Here is a 6000-nt window from a genome sequence, read left to right on the forward strand (position 1 = left end):
AAGACTGAAAAACATGCATAAGAATAAAAAATGCCGTTAAAAAAAATTGCATTTAAGAATAGACTTTTTGCATTTGTTTTCAGCTGGTTTTAAAAATTTTCAACGCTCTCTGGTGTCTCTCTGTGTTTCTATCTTTTCTTACTGTGTGTACCTATGTAGACTTCCAATAGAAACTTTCAATATATTTTTATTGTCACAGAACTCTTCATATATCACATGCTTGTCCAATGGGGAAAGCAAAGTAGGGGAAAAAAAGTGTCAGTATTGTTAGTTTTGTTAATACAATGGGATCGACACTATTCATGCAAGAACTGCATCTCTTGAAATATTTACAAAACAGTTAGTGGTCAAGGGGGGAAAAAGCACATATCTGCATCTCAACCAAACAAACGTAAGGACTGTAGTCGCGTGTTTCCGTACGTGTGTGTTTTTCTGTGCGACTCATTGAGAGACAGGATGTGGTTCGCCAAATAAGAACATAGTTTTTTTTTTATATATTCAGGAACAATATTGTCTCCACACAAACAGAAACACACATAAATGCTCGTACATACCCACAAGATCATGCTTAACGCCCACACATCTCTGTAAACAACCCAGCTCTCCCACACTTTTACAAGCCACAAACATTGTCAGGCTTGTTAGAGTGACGGAGTGCGCCTTCATTTCATATCACATCAACACTTCATCTCAGCACTGATTACGAGTGATGCTTCTGAGAGACAAAAAGACACCGTGCATGGAAAGGCTAAACTTGTGGCGTGAGCGTTTAAGAAAGTAAACATGAGCCTGCTCGTGCTGAGCAGAAGTGCTCACAGCATCATATGGTCACATGAGGATTTAGAAAATAGAAAATAGGAATGAGTGGAGAGAGGAAAGGACGGGGGAGGATGTCAGAAAGCACAACAGTGATCAGATCGCACAGCACTCGAGGGAGGGAGGGGGGAAAGTGATCCGTCTCTGTCTCTCTCTGACCTTGTTCACTCTCGCCAAAAACCTGACTTACAACCCCAAACTAAATATGATACCTTCCCTCTCTGTCTCTCCCTCTCTCCCCCTCCCCTCTCTCTCTGGTAATAAATCGCGCTGTAATTACCAGGCCGGATCAATAACAGTCACATCACTCCTCTCCTCTGCTCATCTTCCTCGTCTGCAGCTGACACTAACGTGTTCATCCCTCGCTGTGTGCCACTGTTATAGATCTGCGAGTGATAGATTGCGTCCTGTTTCGCCTCTGCGCTCGCAAACACACATGCAAAACACAGGTACATGCTCAAGGGCTGCACACACGGGGAGATGAACCCATGCAAACACACACACATGCGCGGACAGACGTAGTCACTCACAAGCACAAGTATGAGAGCTGGACGCCACAGGGGGGAGGCCACAGGTCTCAGTTGCCATTGGAGACGTCTCTTCAGCTGAGCAACCAACAAAGAGTTACCATTCTCTCCCAGAATAGCTCACTCAGCCCCTCGTCTAATGAAATGGAGGACAAGGATGAACATCACATGGGCAGTCACGCAGTGTGAACTTGGTAAGTTTGTCTTTGACAGAGAGAGATGGTGCATATATATGTGTGTGTGTGCGGAGTGTGTGTGTGCATGTGCATATGTGCTATGCGAGTGTAATGATGTTTAATAGGAAATTAAAAATATCCTGGAGAGCAAGAGCAATTTTCACACCTCAAAACTGCTGACTCGCAATATTCACTCACACCCACACTTCTGTGCAGGCTCGATGTGTGTGTGTGTGTGTATGTGAGCCCGTGTGTGTGATGTGTGCCCATTAGCATATCATATTAGCACGTGGGAGAACAAGGATGGTTTGACTTCCGCATTTTTTTCAGCAGCTTTCAGTGTTAATTGTGACACGAGAATGTGTACAGAGGGTGTTTTGCACACAAGTGTTGTGATCAAGACTCCTCCACACGTCATATGCCCTAATTTAATCCAGCGCCTTCATGTAATCACCGAACGCTAACTCACAACCTTAAGGAGAAAGAAAAGTCTTCAACTATTACAGTATGTGTTTGCCCCAATCTCTGATTTCATAATAAAAAAAATAAGTATTAAAACGTTTAAAAAGTTACAGATTTTTGTATTTGACTTAAAAAAAAAGGAAGTAAAAAAGTTAAAGCTATCTGTCTGGTGCACATAAACATGTGCAGGTAAAAGATTGTAGGTAAATTTACAATTCTGGTCAATATTTTACACATAACACATTTTCTTTAATTAAAAAAAGAAATATATATAATGTTCATATTTTATCTAATATTTTCCACAAATTCCTTGTATGTGGAAACTTGCGTGACACATTTATCAACTGATCTCAAGTGATGCAAGACAGAAAAAATACAGCCAATTGTTAATCAGCAATGGAAGAAGAGATCAAATCATGTAGTTGAGTAAAGAAACTGATACCGCTGCCACACTACACCATTGTAAGATGAAGTCCAACATTAAAAATGTTTCTCAAGTAGAAGTGCGAAAGTATCAACAACAAAATGTACTTAAAGTATGAAAAGTAAAAGTACTCATTTGGCAGAATGGCCACTGTTGTGGGATTATTATTAATAATGATGTATAAATATCTAAGCAGTACTTCAATTTTATAATTGGTTGAGGTGGAGCTGCAGATAAAATATCAGTTTCATACAGTGTTGGGTAGTTTAATTTATAACAATGCATCATATAAAACGGTCCAACAAATCCAAGTAAATCTTTATGGGAAACGTAACTAGTGACTAGATTAATAAATGTAGTAGAGTAAAAAGTATTTATATATTCCCTCTGAAATGTAGCAAAGCTGACCACTGAGATGTAAATGCTGTGTATGAACAGAAGCAGAAATGCACTGTATGTGTGGGGCGTGTGGCGTCTCCACTGTTAGCCTGGCTGGGCGGCAGAGTCGTGGGCAGTGTTCAGACAGGTGATGGCTCCAGGGATGAAACGGCTCCTGCATCTCAATCTACAAACAAAGATGAGGGAGCAGGAGTGGGCTGGGTCTGGAGAAATGTTTATGGCTTCCAATCTGTTGTGACTGTCCTTGATCTCTGGAGGCTATCAGGACAATTGGTATCTTATATTTACTCCGTAGCAGAATAAATGTAACCGCTCAATCAAAGCAACATAATAAAGGCACTTTCTGCTATGAACTCCAGTATGCTAAGAATTATGTGCATTCATATTGGATGATTCTGCACCTCACAATTTACCTTCAGTGCCAACATTCAGTGCTTAAGCAGGAAAAAGGGAAGCCTACAGAGGAGGAGAGGTAAGGGTATGGAGGTCAGGGTGGTGTATTCGGGTGGGGAGACTTAAAATTACTGTTTTTTAACCACAACCAACTTAAAGAGCGTTTTAGTTGCCTAATCACAATCTTACTTTAAACAATTCCATGCACACATATTGTAGGGTTTTTTTCAATGCTGGCATTAAAAGCAATCAAGGGTTTTCCAAACATGTGTTGTTGTTGTTGTTGTTGTTGTTGTTGTTGTTGTTGTTGTTGTTGTTGTTGTAAATAAATAAAAAAAAATAAAATAAAAAATCTTATCTTCATTATCATCACCATCGATATTAACGTCTCTGTACAAAGCAGCTCACATCTTCTTGATTTAGGTGGCAACAGAGAGTTGCATGCTTTGCTCCTAAATTTTGGTTTGTTCTCTGTCCACTTAGATAAATGTGTTTTTGTTTTTGTTCCACTTTCTTGACTGATTTGCCGCAGCTGTGCGTACATCTGGAATAGGCCACTGCTGCCTCAAGTTGTTAAAAAAATAACACATTTTGTCTGTGTGGTTTTGGGGCTGATAACTTCAAATTTAAAGGGAATTAATTTTTGATTCTTTGCAGATCTCAGAGTCTCTAAAGCAAAATCTGGCTTCCATAATGCTTTCTGATTCAGAAATCTGAAGACATTTATTTCCATGGTGGAGTACAAAACACGCAAGTCAGCACATTAACCATGGATGAAGAATCTATAGTCTGCTTGTGAGTTGGTCAAATACTTATTTGTTTGTTCATATCCTGGCTCGGGTTTTAAGTGATAGTTTAGTGTCACTTCAAACCAAGCCAGTGTACTGGACACTGATTTCCTCACTAGCTGAGATATTTTTCAAGTCTTGCAATGGCTGATTCAAAAGAACTGCAGGCTTCCACGCAACCATTCATGACAACTTGCCCATCTTTGCTGGAGACCTCTCACCCCAGGCAAAGGCGACAATGTGTGGAAAGTTACAGATTTCAGCTTTAAACAGGGCTTCTTTCTAGACTAACATCAAAGGAGAAATCCACCATGGCAGACACGGAATTACCAGCTCCTTCATCAACGGCAGCCTCAACGGAGCAGAGTTCAAGACATTTTACTTCTGATTAAAGAGGCTCCCCAGCGATTTTGCACATTTGGATCAGTTTACTCGTCATGCGTAGGTCTACTCAGCCTGTGGAAAACAGCTGTGTAATGTCCTCTGTGGCTTATCTTGGTTTTGGCCTTGGAGACTACAAGTTCTTATCAAGAAGCCTGTGTTGCAAACTGTGGGCAGGAACTTGAAAGATGAAGGAGTTTATCAGCCAGGGAGGGTAAAAATAATGATATTAACAAGTTATGGGAATTGTAGGACGTGGTTTTTTTGGACATTGACACACAGTAGGGACAAAAAGTCAATTGATTCTGACCATTCAACATCATTCTTCTTCTTAAATACCTTTTCTGAGTCCCCCAACTTTTTTGAAATAGGATTGGTTTACAGTTTTTACAAAATCCACAGCTTCATCCTGTATAATGCAATTTGTCCAAAATCATAGCCCTTTCATACAAAATGCAACAGAGGAAACACTGTCTGAAGGTTGGGGGGTTTATAGTAAAAAAAAAAAGACTGCTGAAGCCTCATAATAACTTTCGATAAACTGCAGAGTGACTGCAGATTTTGTCCTCCATCACTTTGATTGTAATTATTCTAGGAAGGGATCTTTTAATGGAGGACAAATTGTTACAGTGAGCAAAACCTATTTCAGTGTTTATATGAGCACCACACTATTATTTTAAGACAGACTTAAAAAACTGTGAACCCATCCTTTAAATTTAGTGCTTCATGGGATGTCACTTCCCTCCCTTTTCCCTCCACCTTTTGTACAAAATACCCTAAAATAGTGCTTGTGTTCACTCACTGACTATATTTCTGCTATTAACCACACTGTTTAAAGAAATACAGCCAACAAAGTACAAGTAGACAAGGCTACAGACTGCATGGTCACAAACTACACCGACCATGCATTCAGATTTTAAAATTGAAAACTGTCCTTTCATTTGTGTACTAGAGGTTTTAATACTCACATGGGTAATGTATGACAGATGAAGGGCGGGCAAAGAAGAGTTGAAAAAAGTGGAGAGAAATAAGTGAAAATGGAGGTGAGAAAGACAGATCCTCCGTCTTGCTGAAAATGAAGGTGTACATCTGGACACACACACACACACACACACACACACATAGGATGAGACCTGCAGAGAGTGTATGATTAACTGTTCTGTCAGAACTGAGAACTCTCTGGGGCGGGAAGGGCAGAGGAGGGGGAGGAACGGAACAGAGGAGAGCATGAATTGGAAAGGGATGGAGGAGCATTAGGAGGGAGGCTGAGGTCTCTGGGGTCTCTGAAAGGAGGTCTCCTGGGTTTGGGGAGGCAGGCGAGAGCCAACTGTTGCTCCTGCAGCACTTGTGTGTGTTTTCAAAGTGCACGTGCTAGAATGTGTGTGCGTGTTTTTGTGAGTGTCTCTCTTCCGTGACACTTCTGCAGAACCCTTCTTGAGGATTATCTTCCTTGCAATCTATATGCAGAGCAGAATGAACTGCAGTATGGAATGCAGTTACTATTAGGTGAACGATTGTGTGTGTGTGTGTGTGTGTGTGTGTGTGTGTGTGTGTGTGTGTGTGTGGCCCTTATCACAATTCTGCAGCGCAATACAGTCAGAGTGGTCTACTGAATCCCCTTCTTTCTCAATAAA

Source organism: Chaetodon trifascialis, chromosome 2 (assembly GCF_039877785.1).
Source record: "Chaetodon trifascialis isolate fChaTrf1 chromosome 2, fChaTrf1.hap1, whole genome shotgun sequence".
NCBI classification, from domain to species: domain Eukaryota; kingdom Metazoa; phylum Chordata; class Actinopteri; order Chaetodontiformes; family Chaetodontidae; genus Chaetodon; species Chaetodon trifascialis.